Here is an 18,599-nt window from a genome sequence, read left to right as displayed (position 1 = left end):
TTCCTTCTTGTTGGTCGGCGGAGACATTGCTGTGATCTTATTGATGACCTCAGTGGGAATCTGACGTCGTCCATCTTGCCACTTTACTCCCAGGAACTGGATCTCTCGGGCAGGTCCCTTGACCTTGCTCTTCTTGATGGCAAAACCAGCTTGCAGGAGAATTTGAATTATTCTCTCTCCTTTCTCAAACACTTCGGTTGCAGTGTTCCCCCACACAATGATGTCATCAATGTACTGCAGATGTTCTGGAGCCTCACTCTTTTCTAGTGCAGTCTGGATCAGTCCATGACAGATGGTGGGACTGTGCTTCCACCCCTGGGGCAGTCAGTTCCAGGTGTACTGCACGCCCCTCCAGGTGAAGGCAAACTGAGGCCTGCACTCTGCTGCCAGAGGAATGGAGAAGAATGCATTGGCAATGTCAATAGTGGCGTACCACTTTGCTGCTTTGGACTCCAGCTCGTACTGGAGCTCCAACATGTCTGGCACGGCAGCGCTCAGCGGTGGAGTCACTTCATTCAGGGCACGATAGTCCACAGTCAATCTCCATTCCCCGTCAGACTTGCGCACAGGCCAGATGGGGCTGTTGAAGGGTGAGTGGGTCTTGCTGACCACCCCTTGACTCTCCAGCTCGCGGATCATCTTGTGGATGGGGATCACAGCATCTCGATTTGTCCGATACTGCCGGCGGTGCACTGTCGAGGTGGCAATTGGCACTCGTTGCTCTTCCACTTTCAGGAGCCCAACTGCAGAAGGATTCTCTGATAGTCCAGGCAGGGTGTTCAATTGCCTAATGCCCTCTGCCTCCACAGCAGCAATCCCAAATGCCCACCTGAGTCCTTTTGGGTCTTTGTAGTAGCCATTCCGGAGGAAGTCTATGCCCAGAATACACGGGGCCTCTGGGCCGGTCACAATCGGATGCTTTTGCCACTCCTTCCCAGTCAGGCTCACCTCAGCTTCCAAAAGGGTCAACTGCTGTGATCCCCCGGTCACCCCAGCGATGGATACAGGTTCTGCCCCCACATGTCCCGATGGCATTAAAGTACACTGTGCCCCAGTATCAACCAATGCATCATATTTTTGTGGCTCTGATGTGCCAGGCCATCGGATCCACACCGTCCAGAAAACTCGGTTCTCCCGTGCCTCTTCCTGGCTAGAGGCAGGGCCCCTCTAGCCCTGGTTATCATTCTTTCCCTGGGCGTATATGCTCGAGGTACCTTCAAGGGGATCCGACATATCATCCTCCCTTCTGTAATGCCTGGCAGCTCGATCACGGGAGGCTGAGGCTACCTTCACCTTAGCGGAACCCCCTTGGTTAGTGCCTCCCTCCTTGAGTTCACGCACCCGCGCTGCCAGGGCAGAGGTGGGTTTCCCATCCCACCTTCTCATGTCTTCCCCATGCTCACACAGGAAAAACCACAGCTCAGCTCGTGGGGTGTACCCTCTCTCTCTAGCAGGGGGACGACGGGCTCTGACTTGGGGGCCTGTGACTCGCACTGGTGCCACACTGACCCTCCTCATCTCCTCCCTCATCTCCTCCATCTTCTCCTTCATCTCCTCTTTGAGGTCCTGGACCACAGCAGAGACATGAGCTTTCAGCGGGCCATTGATCATGCTGTCATAATGCCTGAGCCTGTTGGCAACAGAGCCCACTGTTTCTCGGGTATTGTCAGCATCAATCGTTGCAATGAAGGTGGTGTATTGCGATGGCCCTAGCCTTGCCAGGTTCCACATCATCTGTCCTGTGCACCTGACCTTATCGGGGTCATTATCATGCTGTCCATCCTTCCCAAAGAGTACCTCTAATATTGCCACCTCTCTTAGCTGTTGGATCCCTTGCTCGAGTGTCTTCCACTGCATTCTATGATGATACTCCTGCATTCTTTCTTTGTGAATGAACCTTTCTCTCACACTCATTAAGAGCCGCTCCCAGAGAGAGAGAGGCCCTGGCTCCCTCACAAATATCTGGTCCACACCTGGGTCCTGGGTCAACGATCCCAGATACCTTGCCTCACCACTATCCAGTTGCACACTTGTGCCCATAAGGTCCCAAACCCGAAGCAGCCAGGTGGTATAAGGCTCACGCCCCCTTCGCACAATGTCGTTGCGCATAGCACGGAGACTGTCGTGCGACAGGGACTCAGTAATGATTTCTGGCTCTGGCTCTCCTGCTGGTTGTGAGGGCCCTGGTTGCCCATCATCATTAACTGGTCGTACTGATTTGGTCTTATACTTCCTCCTTTGCACAGGGGCGACTGCTGCTGGCTGTGGTTGTCCTTGTGGTTCAGCTGAAGCCTGGACGGTTGTAACATCCGTGGGTTCCACTGCTGCACCATCGGACTCACCCTCTTTGGGGCAGGGAGAGGGTTTTTCACTAGCTGAGGAGGTGTATTCCCTTAGCAATTGGCATATCTCCTGGCGCACCTGGCCCATCTCCTGGCACATCTCCTTGCGCACCTGGCCCATCTCCTGGCATATCTCCTGGCGCACCTGACCCATCTCCTGGCATATCCCCTGGCGCACCTGACCCATCTCCTGGCATATCCCCTGGCGCACCTGACCCATCTCTTGGCACATCTCCTGCATCCCTTTTGCCAGTACCCCCACCCAGTTTGGGTAGTCCATTTCTGAGGTGGACTGTTGGGCAGTATCAGTCTGTGGGGCGGGATCTCTAGTGTCTGGGGCTGTGGCAGGCTCTGGCTCTGGGGTAGGATCTCTAGTGTCTGGGGCCGTGTCAGGTTCTGGGGTAGGATCTCTAGTGTCTGGGGCCGTGTCAGGCTCTGGAGCAGGATCAGGCTCTGGGGTAGGAACTCTACTCTCTGGGGCCATGTCAGGTTCTGGGGCAGGATCTCTAGTCTCTGGGGCTGGTGTCCGGGTAGATATCCAAGCCAATCTCAACTTATCCTTGAATGCTAAATAGAGTAGGCCTATCAGCAGCAGGTGGTTAGTATTCAGAGGGAATTTAAACCCTTCGAAAATTGATGGGGTGGGCCCAAAGAACTGGTTGAGGGGTTGGGAGAAAACTTCCCCTGGTGTCATTTCCTCACAGAAGGTACCATTGTTAACATAACCCCAAAAACATGTGCTCAGTGTGTGATAGCTGTTTATCCATGTGCCCACATTCCGGAGGAAGTTAAAAACCCATGAATTCCTCACCTTCTCGACCCATAACGCAAGCTGGATAACAGCAATGGTAGCCTTAGTCAGAGGACCCATATTCAAGTAAGGAGCTGCAAAGGGGAAGAATATAGCCACGGCTACATGCCACCCAAACCAGGGTAAACTAGACCACATAGTGCTGCCTAACAAGGTTCCAATATCCAGCACACAAAATAAAGTTATCGAGGAACTGTTATTCCTTTTTCACCTCTATCTCTTAATGCCCTCAGGCCCCACGTTGGGCGCCAAGATCTGTCTCGGTTTTGAAAGACAGGTGTCTGCTAAGGAAGGCAGAGGCCCCCCTTGAAGTGGCAGATATAACCCCTTTTCCCTCCAAGTTATTATATTTTGAAATCAAGAGCCTTTAGGCGAAGATGTGGGAAATAGGAATAACAGTTCTTTACTATATATATATATATGTATATAACCAGTCAAACAAAACAACAACAACTCTGGCAGTAACAGCAAACACAAACCCAGTCCCAGCCTTCTCGGCTGTCAGGCCCTTTCCCCTCGGGTGCAGTTCCGCTCGCAGCCGGCAGGGGCGCTGGCGGCTCCCGGTGAGCAGGGCAGGTGCGATGGTTCCCCCGCGGCTGCAGGGGGCGCTCCGGAGCGAGCTCGGGAAACCCGCGGCTCTGGTGCCCTGGGATCCCGGGAAGGGATGGAACAAAGGCTTCACAAACCGCTGGGCAGCCGATCCCGGACTCTCAGGAACAGCAGGCTGGAATGGCAGGGACGAACGCAAATCCCGGGTGGCAGACGAGATGTATCCAGATGGGAAAAAACCACGGAGGCCCAGGCAGGCAGGGTGAGCAGGGCTACAGCGTAGCGAAAGCTCGAAGCAGCAGCAGGCAGGACAGCCACAGCTCGGTCTCCAGCAGGGCAGGGAAAAGCGGCTTTTGGGGTCCCGGCGTTGCTTCCAGCAGGAAGAAAGAACGGCCAAAAAGAAAGCAGCAGCAGCTCCTTTCTCTGCAGCTTCTCTCTCCGGACGCTCAGAGCGAACTGTCCCCACACCCAGGTGTAGACAAAGGAGTAGCCAGGCCCGCCCCACTCCCCTTTTTGTCTTTCTTAAGTACAGCTATTTGTCCCCTAGCAACATGCATATGGGAGAAAATTCCTTTAACAGGAAAACCTAAGACTAAACTAAAACCCCAACAGGTGATTACAGGGCAGCGGACAAGAGGAAAGGGGAAGGCAGAGGCCAAGTATATGGCAGGTTTGCAAAAGGAAGAACTGCTTTGTTGATATGCGTCCCTCTTTCTGTAAAAGGATGAAGTTAAGGTTGAATTCAGCTGTGGCAAACACTGTTTTTCTCTTTTGTACTCTAGATGCTGAAGCTTGTTTTTCTTTACTGTGGTTTGGACTGTGGAGAGTCTATTAGGTGAATGCCCTTTGGTTTGGGAAAGGAGGAAAGAGAAGAAGTAAGTGCATTTAAAACAGAGATAAACAGCAAAGTTAACTAGGTCTGTTTTCCTGAGTTTTAGTGTCTTCAGGTCAGTCTCTTGAGTGGACTCGATGAACAAGGATGTGCTCTCAGGATGGTATTGATGGAGGTGTCCTGTCCTGCTGTAAAAGGGGGAGTCAGGGAGAATTCTTTTTGATTGATTTCTCAGACGAAAATGAAGCGCAAATGCGGCAGAATTATATCTGAGAACTGTTTACTGATAAAGAAGGGTAAATGTTCTTACTGAAGGGGGATAGAAAAGAGAACAGAGAGGGAGAAAGAGACAGAGAGAGAAACAGAAGACAGGAACAGCCTTACCGTAAGAACCCTGAGCGCTCTGTCGGCATCAGCTCAGCAGATGGAGCATGTGATATACAGAAAAGACTCCACTACTGGAATAAGTAGTAAAGTAGGTATGTTTATTCCAGTGCTGGGATGCATGGGGGATAATTCCTCCAAAGTCATGTGTGCCGACAGCTGCATTCAGTTTGGTATATATCAGGTTACAAACTCCATATTCATTAAGTTTCCCAATATGCCTATACATATTCATTGCCTAGCCCCCTCTAGCCTCGCCTCATATTACGATGAGCCCAAAAGTCATTTACATCTGCGTTGTGTTTGCACAGTGTCATCTGGTGGTCGCAGGCAGGGGTCTCCGGGATGAAGTAAAGAGTCTTCTTCATTCCGAACTTTTCACCTTGCTTCCCTGCGCATGCTCTTTATGTCCCTGGCCCAAGTGCAAACTTCAAGGCTGGTTTAAGTTAGTTTTAAGTTCGAAAACAGGATCTTTGGTCAAGATTCCTTCCCTTTATCAATAGTCTTATATCTTTTCATCCTGCTTTGGTAGGCCCAGTAAGTGTTGAGCAAGCTGTATGCATTGCCTTTAACAAACAACTACTTAGCAAATCATTTAACCTTTGCTTTCCCCTCCTCCCCCTGATTCACATGTGTGCTGCAAGCCACGGCAAGCCCACATGGTTCTTGTGAGCGGTTGGGCACAATTTCCAAGCAGCTGCGGCAGTGGGTCTCTGGCATTGGCAGCAAGCCACAGCGAGCTTGGGCAGCTCTTGTGAGCGGCTGGGTGCCAGCAGCAGCTGCAAACTAGCTGCCACGGGCTGGTACTGCAGACTGGCTGCAGGCTGGTACTGCGGCAGACAGGTGCGGCAGGCAATGAGGGAAACACGGCAGCGGTGGTGGCTGCGGCTGGGTGCCGGTGGTGTCTGCTCCGTCAGGGAAGCAGCAGAGCATCAGGTCGTTGTGGCGACAAGCTGCCTCGTGGAAGCAGTGAAGCAGGGCAGAACAGGCGCGGACAGGGAAGCAGGACCACAGGGAGGAAAAGGCAAGGGTGGGAGGAGGGCCAAGCTGACCCTTTGGGCGAGTCCCGGCTCCCTCCAAGAAACCCAAAGAAAATGGCCCCGGTTGTGTCGCAGTTAACTGCTTTTATGTGCTACAGCTCCTCCTGCAGCCTGATTTGCCAAGCATTTTTTCCCAGGCATTTTTCCTGGACATCCGGGCATCTGCCCCACCGGACAGTGGGGGGTCACTTTCAGCCCAATCGTGGAAGTTTCTCTCCCCTGCCAGGGACTTGGCTGCCAGGCAGAGTCTCCCTGGGGACAGGGCTGCCAGCACATGTACAGCCCTTATAGAAATGCTTCACCTCATGTATAACATATGTTGAGGCATAAATAAAATCAGGTTGGTCCCTCTCAGGAGGCAGTAGCATAGTTTGCATCCTTCAGCTACCTCCTGTTTTCAGGAAATCTGAATGAAATATCCAAGACTGAAGTTGCTGAGTTTGAAAACTGCTAGAAAAAATAATTAAGACTGAGATCTAAAGCAAGGTGATTTTTGTACTCACAAGTAATAAAACCAAGCAAAAAATAAAGGTAACAAATGCATTGTGCAAGGCCACCACAGCCTAATTCCTGGTTAGATCTGCTACCTCACACTACACCTAGCTGTGAATTTTCAACTTGTCAAGAATTAAACAAGGAAGTGTTTTATAATGATTACTGCTATTACTGAAAGGCTTCTGGGAATACATGAACAGCTCCAGCCAAAGCTGAGTCAGAAAAATCTAGCAAATTTGCATGAGGGTGCTCTGTAATAGCTATGTTTACAAACTGCAGGCTGTTCTGATGTCACTGAGAGGTACTTTTTAAGGGGAATAAATATAAATTCAACACATTGTCATAGTTTAACAGCCAGCAGCCAAGCACCATGCAGCTGCTCACTCACTCCCCCACCAGCTGGACTGGGAAGAGAGTGGGAAAAGTAAAAGCTAGAAAACCCGTGATATGAGATAAAGACAGTTTAATTGGGAAAGGAAAAGCTGTGCACACAAGCAAAGCAAAACAAGGAATTAATTCACTGCTTCCCATGGGTAGGCAGATGTTCAGCCATCCTCAGGAAAGCAGAGCCCCACCAAGCATAACAGTTACCTGGGAAGACAAACACCATCAGTCCAAATGTCTCCCCCTTCCTCCTTCTTCCACTCACTTTATAAACTGAGCATGATGTCATATGGTCTGGTCACCTGTCCTGGCTGTGTCTCCTCCCAACTACCCCCAACTTCCTTGCCAGTGTGGCAGAACAAAAAGCAGCAAAGGCCTTGGCTCTGCATACAACAACAAAAACATCTCTACTATCCTCACTGTGCTCAGCACAAATCTAGAGCATAGCCCCATACCAGCCACTGTGAAGAAAGTTAACTCTACCCAGCCAAAACCAGCACACACCCTCTTTCATGATCATTAAACCTTTATTACTGTTAAATATTTTTTATAAAGAATATTCAGATTACAGACAAAATTGCCACTGCAATCTTTTACCTCACTATAAAATTTCAAGTAATTGTATTTTGATTTTAACTGCTCTGGCTGATTATTAGAGACAATAAAGGAAACATCTTTGAGGCAGGTGCCATTTGACTCATTTATCCCTTGGGGAAAAGAAAGCTATTGACTGGCAAATTTCACACAGGAGCTGAAAACTCCTCTTGTAGCGGTCAGTATAACCTCAGAAATTAGGATGATTTGATGAAACATCTGAATAGCCTTACTAGAAGGGAAGGGCCAGAGATGCTGCCCCCAGAGTCACTCACTAAGCACATTCTTTTTTCAAGTGTCAGCCATAATTACCTGTGTTTCCACTGTACTCAGAAAGTGAATGCTCTCTTCAAACTTGATTAATTTCTCAGTTGTTCCAAAGTAGTTATTTACATGTTTCCCTGATTTCTCTGTCAAGGTTGCTCTGAACAGGGGACAAAAATTCCTATCTTCAAAATTTTGGAAAGTATTGTAATGGCAAAATTAATATGTAGAGTACTCTTAGTAAGGAGAAAGCAGTGGCTGACAGGACAGGGCTTACAAGACCTGGGCATGGGTTAATATGCTAGGAATAATTGTTATATATACTTGTAAAGGATTGTACAGATTCAGTGTATATCACTTTCAGTCATAACTCACCAAAAAATAGCAAGATGTGTTGGATGTAAAAATAAATACATGGATATAGTTATACCTAAAGTCACTGGTATTGTGATAAACCGTTCCACACATACAACTACTTACCCCTTCTAATGCAGCTAGGGCTTAGCTGTAAGCAAGTGCTGTTATCTCAACTACGCAAAATAAGCAGTGATCTTAACACAGCTGTTACCAAACGTGTCTGGTTTGAGTGATTACTGAAAACTCAAACTGAAATGCAGTTTATTTATAATTTTTGGCATTTCATCTATTTCTTCAACATGGACAGATGAAATTGAATTGGCTGAGTCTCTGTTCAGTAATCTCTGCTGTTGGAAGTACCTGGGCAGAATAGTAGTAGGGCAGTTGTACTTGCACTGCTGATTAAACTTGGCCCTGGGATCTAAATCAAGGAAAATAAAGTAGCCTTCCTTTGAACAAAGGAATTATCTTTCTTTACTTGAGTTTAGTTTCAGATATATCGTTACCAAATGTTGGACATGAGATCCCCCTCCACTCCTATACTTATAAATTACACAGCAGTAGTTAGTAGAATTCCTTGGGGCACAAAAGTTAAGGTTGCATGAAGTGCATGCTTGAGGTTTCTGAGGCAACATTTGCAAACAATAAATGATCTGGTTTTATGTTATTTCCTTTGGGGAATATTTTTTGTGTAATTTGGTTAACTGATACATGGATTATAAGTGTGTGCCTCTGTGTGTATATATAAATACATACCCACAATTATCCCCAGGCAGAAATGCAAATAAATCACTAAAGGTCAACAGTTGCTCTGTTGCTGAGCCTGTAGTAAGAGGCTCTCTGTTGATGAGCCAAGGACTTAAGTTTTCTTAGTTACATTCACTCAGATAAGTTAGCTGAATGTGAAAGAAGAGTTCTGTCTGTTGAGGTGCTAACTAACATATCTTAAAGACATGTTTGCTGCTCATATTGTAACTTACTCTTAGAATGCATCATGGTAGTGTCCCAGGTGACCCAAAAAATGTGTACTGTATTCCGTATATCCTCTACGTCCATCTGCACCGTTTGCACTACTGCCACTTTAAGAGTCGACAACATGGGAAATGGAACTTTAGTGTTTTACCCTGGTTCATGGAAAAGGGGGAGTCTGGGGTCCCTTTAAAAGACAGGGAACAGACACGCGGAGACCTCTCTTGTCTCTCTCTGGGCTTCCAAGGAAGTTGCTTTGGGCAGCTCTCTGATTAGAAACCCGAGAAGCTGAATTTTGCAATCCAAAACTGTTCCAGAGTGAATACCTTTCTGCAGCTGCCATCCCAAGATGGGACTGCTGGGGGCTCGGGCCACCATTCCTCAGTGCTCCACAGGTCCACTTTCTTCTCCCCCTTCCTTCCCTTTGGGACAGGGACCTGTGACAGTAGCACTGACACCGGCTGAGTGCAACAGAGGAGGAGGCAGCGAACAGCTGCACTAACTTCACACACGCATGCACCACTATGGTCATTGAAAGGAAGCAAGGGAGCTGACACCCTGGGGCCAGAGCCCCCCAAGGCAATGCCAGCACACCCTGTCTGCCACCAGAACTGCTTCCTGTTTTTTGTTCCAAGGGGACGTTTGAGTCGAGCAGGGCTTCTTTGCCATATTCTTTGCCTTCTGGTCCATGCGGCATGCTACAGTGATCACCATCTGGAGAGGAGGGGCTTCCCCCCTGTCTTGGGTAACCCAAAATATTATTGTATTCCATATCTTTCTGTGCCTGAAATTATTACTATCTCTTTTAAAGACAGGGCACCAGGTTTGGGGGATTGCTGGGATTCCTTTAAAAAGTCAGAGTCCCTTGTGGTCTTTGCTCCAGGCAGAGGTTCTGCTTTGGGTTTTTTTTTCCCTTCTTTTACTCCTCTCTTGCATCTTGGACTGCTTCAAGACGAATTCTGGGAGTGCCTGACTGTGGCCAGGACATTGTGTCAAGAGGAGTGGAGCAGCCCTGCTCTGTGCGGTCCCCAGCCCACCTGCACCGTCCAGCCAAGGCAAGAAGGGAGAGTCGGTCCAGCCCGGCTGGCCTTGCCTTGCTTTGCTGTCTCCTGCCTGCCAAGAGGATGGCAAAGTCTCTTCATGAGTTCTAGCTCTTGACTGAGTAGCAGCTGCTGGAGTGTGCCAGCTGCCTTTGTTGATGGAGTTTCCACTGCTGGAGAGATAAGGGGTAGGGTGAGAGGGCTGCTCCCATTTTTCCTTTTGTCTTTTGAGCCATGTGCTTGGCTGTGGAGCAGCCATCTTGGTGGGGAGGCGTCACTGCCATTTTAAATTTCTTTTTGTTCCCAGAGAAATTGGGCAGATTTAGCAATTTTGTATCTAATGATTATTTACTGTTATTTTTTGCCTGTTGTTGTTTTGCTTGTCAGTAAACTGGTACTTTTTCACTTACATCTACTTAATTTCTCCTTATGGGTGGTAAAGGATTGGTTAAAACTAAGGGGAGGTAACTCATGTTAGAGTGTCTCCCTTAAATTGTCCTAAACCAAGACTCCTGGCATCTTGTTTTCTTTGTTCCTGGGGAGTCCAAGGACTTCAGTGAATCAGGGGGATGGGAAGCAGAAGAATTAGTTTGTTAGGAACAATGCATCTAGCTTGGTCAGCATACCAGAACAGGAAGAAAAAATAAAAGACCACTGATAAGGGCAGGGGGAGTCTCGGACAGACATCCTGTGCTCAACCCAAAACTAGCTCAAACCAGTCTCGAAGCTTAAACTTGGGCCAGGGGTATAAAGAGCATGTGCGGGGAGGAAAGGTGAAAAGTTCAGGATGAGGAAGACTCCTGACTTCATTGGAAGAAGACCCTCGGAGACCCCTACCAAAGCCAACAGTCAACACTGTGCACGCGCAAAGTAGATGTAAATGACTTTTGGGTTCATTATAATAAGAAGTGAGGCTGGGCAGGGCTAGGTGATGAATATCTACAGGCGTATTGGGAAACTTAATGAATATGGAACTTGTAACCCGATAAATACCAAGCTGAATGCAGCTGTCGGCATGCATGGTTTTGGAGAAGCTATCCCCCATGTGTCCCAGCGCTGGAATAAACATACCTACTTTTTTAGTAGGAGTCTTTTCCACTCATCATTCAGCACCTTTGTGTCTAGTGGTTATTGCTATTATCCTGGCTGCTGTTGTTTGTTTTCTAGTAAACTGTTATTTTTCCACTTATATCTTCTTGCATTCATGTCTCCTTATTGGTGAAAGGGGAGTGGTTAAAACTAAGGGGAGGTAGCTCATTTTGGAGTCTCCACTCCCTATAATTGTCTTAAACTAAGGTGGCCTGATAACTTGTCTTTAGATGTTCTATGAAGCTATAAACACAACATTGGTTAGAGCATGGTGCTAATAATACCAAAGTTGCAGGTTCAATCCCTGTATGAACTAGTCACTTAAGAGCTGGACTTGATGATCCCTGTGGGTCTCTCCCATATCAGAATGTTCTTTGATTATGTGAACAACACTGTGATCTCAAAATACAGCCTCTAGTGTATTTAGAGTTTTTCGAGATTTTGTTGTACCTTTTTTATGGGGGCTGTTTAAAATAGAACCTTAGAAGTCTACCAAGTTTCTTTTTCTAGGTCCTTTCTCCTCCACTTACTGCATTCTTTCAGTAAGTGTTGGAAAAGAAAGGAAAAAGCAGTCACTAAAATCTGAGTCATGCAGTTAGGCTACCACTGTACATCTGTCTGATATTGGAGTAGGCATAGGAATGAACCAAAATAACTATAAACTTGATCAATCTTGAAAGAGAAATTCCCTTTTTGTGAAAGAAATTTGAATGAGGGATAACATCCCTTATTTTAGGTTTAGTTGTGTTCTCCATACTGAAGAGCAAAAAGCGCTTGTACCTAGTTCATTTTAGAGATGCTGCTTTTGGAGTAATGTGAGATCAGGAAGATCTGTCTGTAAATTTGATATGTATCAGCTGTTCTGGTGAGATTGGTAAATAAGTAGATATATGCTTGGCCATAGCAAGTTTCTATAGTTCTAGGCAACATCTTCTTCTGCCTGTAGCTTTGAGAAAATGGAAGTTCTTGCCTGTACTGTTCGTTTTATCTAGAATCTTGCAATAATTTGGTGTATTTATAATGTTCTGAAGATAAGTATATAATACATTAATCCTGGTTTTCTTTATTATAAGGAAAGTTTCTGGTTCTGGATAAAGGCTTGAAAATGTGAACTTTCTAGGCTGAAAAAACAGATAGCAAAGAAAGGGAATTAAAATGAAGATTATCATGGATAAAGGGGGAGTTCATCTCAGAATTTTGTCTTGCTCTACATTTTAAAGTTGTAAAGTTGGACTGGCACAGCCATGTCAACTGGGAGTCCTTTTAAGGAAAATACCTTCTTCTAAACTGATGGAGCACTGCTGACAAAGCCTCAGTGGAAATGGAGGCCTCCCAACAGAAGGGTAATTCTCTGTGTGTGGTTCATATTGCTTGAACAGGTGAGATGGCTATAGTGGCAAAAGAGATCCTGTAGACCAATGCAAAGTAAGTCTGTGGTAGGAAGCTGTGTCAGCATAAGTGGGCCAAAAGTATGGGACAGCACCAATTAGCGGTTCCTAAGCTCTGCTCAAGAAGTTAAGGGCTTTCACAGGTGGCTGAGTGAACTTAGAAACAGCTCATGGCAGTGTTTCCTGCCACTTATCATAAATAAGTTACCTGTATGTCTACTTGTGTAAGACTGGCATAATCTAACAGGTAGGCAGAAAGCAACTTTTCAGAAACTTCTATGGGACGTGATGAATTGTAAGAAGTTGGTTTTTTTTTTTACAGTCTTTAGTGATAACCATGAGACAATATGAGCACCAAAGATGAAGTGAAATTATTAAAACATTCTCCATCCCTTTAACAGATTTCAATGAAGACTTTCCTTGTGTTTTATCCTACATTTTTCTTGACTGGATACTATGCTGAGATTTGGTATTGAACAAGTAGGTAATGGGATTCCCAGATGCCTTATATTTTCACTATGCTAAAATTTTTCCTCCTCATTCAACAGTTATAGTTTTGGTTTGTCTTGCAGAGTTGAATGTAAGCTCTGGGAAAATACAACAGGCTGATTTGTGTCTCATGTTCACTCAGAGTAATGTTGTTCCTCTGTTCTATTTTATTATAGCTAATTGAATGTAGTTTTCTAATTCATGTAGCTACAGTTATTATTGCAACTCTTTTGATGTTATTAGACAGCATAAGCTCACACCAAACTCAAAATTTGTATCTTCCTCTCTCCCCATATGATTCAAACTGGGAAGAAAAAGACTATTTTCATTTATAAACTGGAGTGGATAGGAAAGGATACAGGAGATTGAAATAGAATTGGGTGCCTAGAGGCAGACATGTCTCAACTCACAGGAAGATGTTTTATAAAAAAATTTGTCTTGCTGCATCCCCCTTTCATAATGTACATTTGCAGGTTAGATTCTACTCCTTGGGATCTACTCTTTGAATCCTGTCATTATGAATTAAAAATAAGACATCATATTCCCTAAGAGGAGTAACTACCAGACCTATAATTTTTGTGAATCATAGATGAACCATTCAAATCTTTAAAGCTTTTTGTACAGCTGACATTATAATGAAAGTTTAGGGATGTTCTTTAAATTGGAGATGGTATGTAGGGTTGTAAAAAGCAGCCAGGAGTCGAGTCAGTGGACAAAAATTTAGGGGCACAGCCATTGGTTTTACATATTACAGAGACATAGCATACTATGCTTAAGAACAGATAATTATTATTGTATTTGGTTACATAAATTTCCTTTTTATCGTATTGTCCTGGTTCCAGCTAGGACAGGGTTCATTTTTGCAGTAGGCAGGAGGGGGCATAGCTAGGACCATGAAGTTATTCAATACCACCTCATGTCCTTGCCTAGGATGGGGGAAGGAATTCTCTGAATCACTCTCTATTTTGTATACTTTTGTTGTTGGGATTGTTACTGTTTGTTTTCTTATTTCATTGCTGTTCCAGTAAATTGTTCTTATCTCAACCCATGATATTTACCTTTTGGGCCTCCAGTTCTCCTTTCCAGCTGCCAGATGGAGAGGGGGAGTGAGAGGGGGAGCGAGTGAGCGGTGCGTGGGTTTTGGTGGGAATACTAAATTGGGGAATACCACTCCTAAACCACAACAGGTATTTAAAGAGTGTGGCTCTATCTACCTTTATCTAAAGAACCTTCAAATTAATTAAGAATTTCAAATTAATGGCTGGAACCCGAGTGGTCTTTCTAGAAAACAGTGGTGGCTAACCTGCAGCCCATGAAGGTTCTAAATAGACATGTAAACTCATGGCTACTCATCTACAAGGTGTTGTAGGACTTCACTGATAACTGACAGCTGATATTACTGGACCGCAACTAGGAGGTAGGATGCTCTGCAAAGGCTTGAAGAAAGCTTGCTTTCTCTTCAGTTTAAGGAAATCCTCCCATCTCCATTAATAGCTAGTGCACACACATGCTAATGTTGTTCATAGACACTCAACATGTACAGCAGATTCTGTCTCAGAGCTGTTATCTCTACAGATTGTTCTGAGTTGGCCCCTGTTTCACTGTATGAAAAAGGGAGGTGGAGGAAAAGAAATATATTATTTTGAAGCTCCTGTGCCATCAAAAAAACCCAGCAGACACAAATGCTTAGAATATATGGAACAATGCACTGATATTTGGGGAGGCATGTTGCAACATCATACTCTAGATTCTCTGGTTTTTTTTAACTTTGTGTAGCCAGTTGCAGAAGCTTTTGTATGTCCTGCACCAAATTTTCAGTCATGTTACACTAAGTATGTGATATATGGCATTTGATTCAGTTGCCTGACATCACAAGAGCTGAAGAACTGTGCAATTGATCCCTGTGTGTGAAACTTCTGTTTGAGTCCCATGAGAGAACTGATTTGAATTTTGAGAAGAGTAAAAAAAGCAGCAACTGTTATAGCTTTCATTTAGTTCTCTTTCCTACCCGTTTTCTCTGTATCAAATAACACATGACTTCCCTCACTCAGTACCACCAGACTTGCCTTGAAGGCACTTCTGGATCTGGTGTTTTTTTCTGGACTACAGCCATGCTAGTATACGTTAAACAAAGCATCAATTATACAACATGTTAGAGGCTTTTCTGCAGCCTTCACAATTTTACTTTTAAACTTGCCAATTGCAGTGTTTCTCACTAGTTTCTTCTTAAAGCTTCTTAATGCAAAGAAAAAAAAAAAGAGGCGTAGTTCTAGGAAACTGGAGAATAGCAAAATGTTTACTGGAATATGTAAAGTACCAGGCATTTTTTGTTATATTACAGGGCATCAAGTATTGGATTACATGATGTTCCGGTTTGGCCAAATTTAGAAATATATCCTCTGAGAGAAGGCACAACCACCCCTCCCCCACCAGGTTCAGGAAAAATAAATTTTCCTCGAAGGAAAGTGAAAGAGATAAAACTATTTATTTAACAAACACACGGGAAAAGAAAAATAATGCTAAATAATAAAATCTTTCGCTGTGGAGGAAAAACCTAGGAAAGTGTTAGAGTCCTCCCTTTGGTCTCCTCAGAGCTGGGGCTTGGCCCAAGGCCAGGCCCTTTATGCCCAGTGGGAAGTCCTCCTGATGTGCTCTGATGTTGAAGCAGTCCAGTAGAAAAGGGAGAAAATCTGAAAGTCCAGGGAAGGAAAAACAAAGTTCAACTCTCAGTCTCTCTCTGGAGAAAAAGAAACTGAACAACTGGCCAAAAGCTGACTGGAAAGCAGCAAGCCGGGTGCTTTCTTGCTTCCCTGCAGCATCTGGAAAAAAAAGTTGCTATCTCTATGTGACCTTGAACAAGCTGCAAACTGCTTTGAGAAAGTTTTGCTCAGGTTTTCCTTCCCCCTCTCAGGCTCAGTTTAAAGGCATAGAAAGGCACAAGAATTAATTTCTGGGCATAGGGCAGCAATATGGGATACACATCATAAAGTCACCCCAAGACACATGAATACACATATAGTGCTCATTGTATCATAATAATATAAATAAGCCAACCTTAAAACTGCATAGTCCTGCTTTTTACAATTATTTTCAGCATGCTTATACTATCTTGTAGTGGGTGATGTAGACAAGGGCTTGCCTTGTAAGCTGACAAGCTGCAAAAATGTAATCATTTATTAGGAGCAAGATTAACCACTGCAAGGAGAAAATGTAAATACTGTGCAAGATTTTTGTTCTTTTCCATTTTTTATTAAAGAATCAGAGTACCAGTAAGAATCAGATAATTTATAGATTTTTCTGCAGCACACTGTAGTTATGGACTGAAATGATTCACAGTTTAGAGATTTTGTATTTTTCTTTTGATTTTGTACCAGCTGAACCTTTCAGAAGGTTAATTCAGATTGATGTTTCATTGCTGCACTTGTAACACAATCACTGGTGTGTTTGATAAGTCAGCAGATTTAACATTAGCTTTTTAACCACCACAGATACCATGTATCATCTGTACCAGTAAGTCAGTGATGGAAAATAGGTCAGGTGGGTTCATTCCTAGAACACAGAACATGGGGTTAAATATGGTCAGTTGGTGTGGTAGCTTGAAAATGCATGAAATGGTGACTTAGTGCCCAAAGCTGACATACGCAGGGGCAATTCATAAATCATAGAATGGTGTGGGTTGGAAGGGACCTTACAGATCACCAGTTCTGTCAAAGTACATGAATGAGGTGATTATTACTTGTACAGCACTGCAGCTATAAGGACTTTTTTTGTTGAAAATGTAAAGAAACAATACAACCAGTTACCAGAGAACTCTGGCTTTTTCTTGTTGCAAATAAAAATGTGGTGGTTGTTAATGCCCGAGCACAGAGCTGCTGGGGAGACATTTATGAAACACTGTAAATTCTTATGCTACTGTTTATGTTACATTTGGAGCTACTTAAAGTTATTTAGTGATCTTTAACACTGAAGTCAGATTACAAATTTACATTAAATGGTCTAGTTTGAAAGAGTGTACCACGTTTTAGGAGACTTGCTCAAGGGAAACTTGGTATCTGTCAAGTACTCTTGATGCAAATGTGATCTATATCTATATGCCTTACGAGTGGTTATAAACATAGCATATGCCATCACTGTATGTATTTTATACACATGAAAGACTACTGTTTTGGTTTCTGTTTGTGTTATTTAAGCAAAATAGCAATAGGACTGCAACCATTTTTCTGTGTCCTGATTTCTGCATAACTTGGTCTCCAAGATCTTGGTTGCTGGTAAGATTAGATGGTTAGTTTCAACACAGTGATAACTGGCTCTCTTCCTTCTAATATAAGAGCTTTATTTGTGTACCTGATATGTTACTCAAATTTGGTTGCTTCTGTAGAAACCAGTAAGAATAAAGCACATCAGGGCAAGTGACAACCCAGTGTGTAAAAGGTATGAGTCACTACCATAACTACTCTTACTCCATTCTTTAGAATATTTAAAAGTGTTTGTGATGTCATTAAAGTAGAAGGCAAGACTATTTTGATTAGCAGATTAGCATAGCACAAAGTAGAGTCCTTGACTCAGTAAGTTTGTGTCTGAGATGAATGTTTAATGTGGTCAGTGGCTTCATGTCTAGGCAGGTTCAAAACCACTGAAACCTCTTTAAAACACAGACACAGATTTTCTCTTTTCTTATCCTTCTCCATTTCTAGGAAAAAGCGATGAAGGGAGGAACTCACAATATAGAGGTGATAATTACAGCTGTAAACACATAAGGAGATAATTATTTACCATAGACATACTATAAAATGCAAAGAACATTTATGCTAGGCTCATGCTGTGGTATTAACTGAACACATTGAACTTCCTGGCACTGAGCCTTCACATTGCAGTGTTGTGCAAAAATACTTTTTTCCTTTGGCTGGTGTCATATGTAAAATATGTGCATCTGTAAGCTGGTATCTGCATACATGTGAAGTATTGCCTAAGTGCAAGCATTTCAAAATCATGTGTCAGAGTGCTAAATCATGATAGTTTAAATTTTAAAAAATATAGTAATTTCTGCCTTCTTTCCTTGGAAGTCAAGTTTTGAAACTTTTACTTGAAAGCTAGAAGGTGATTGTAATTCTGCTTTTGTTTTGTTGGTGTTGCAGGCACTTTGTCTGCCTATTCCCATAGTACGAAGCATTGCAAAAAACAGACTTAGCTTTGAACTTTGAAACCCAACTCTGGGATGTCTAGAGATCGCTGTTTCTTGGTGGTCCTTTGTCCTCGATGCAATGGAATTGCAAATATTAGCCACTATATTGGCTAAATCAGCCGGGGAAGTGTCTAGTTCTAGAATAGGCTGGCTGTAAATCTAGCCTCTGAGAGTAAAATAGTAAGGTGTTTATTATTGCTTATCACTTTTATGAGCTTGTTTCTGGAACAAGCTACAATGAGGTCACATCAGTATGGACACTCTGTATATATGGGGTCCTAGTAATAAGAGGCATGTTCAAATCCTTTCCTTTGTCACTAGTAATATGCATTCACCTCTCAAGAGAGGCCTCAGTTACCATCTGATAGTGTAGTGTGTGTTAGCAAACTC

The 18,599-nt window shown here is 44.2% G+C and overlaps 1 protein-coding gene across 3 annotated transcripts in view; it reads left to right on the top strand.

Annotated features, from left to right (window-relative positions):
- TNS3 (tensin 3) overlaps positions 1-18,599 on the top strand; it is a 229,842-nt gene that overhangs the window by 21,858 nt on the left and 189,385 nt on the right. The window lies entirely within an intron of this gene.

The sequence above is a fragment of the Corvus hawaiiensis genome, chromosome 1, assembly GCF_020740725.1.
Source record: "Corvus hawaiiensis isolate bCorHaw1 chromosome 1, bCorHaw1.pri.cur, whole genome shotgun sequence".
Taxonomy (NCBI): domain Eukaryota; kingdom Metazoa; phylum Chordata; class Aves; order Passeriformes; family Corvidae; genus Corvus; species Corvus hawaiiensis.
Note: the sequence above shows the minus strand (reverse complement) of the source record. Positions and strands in the feature narration are given on the sequence as shown.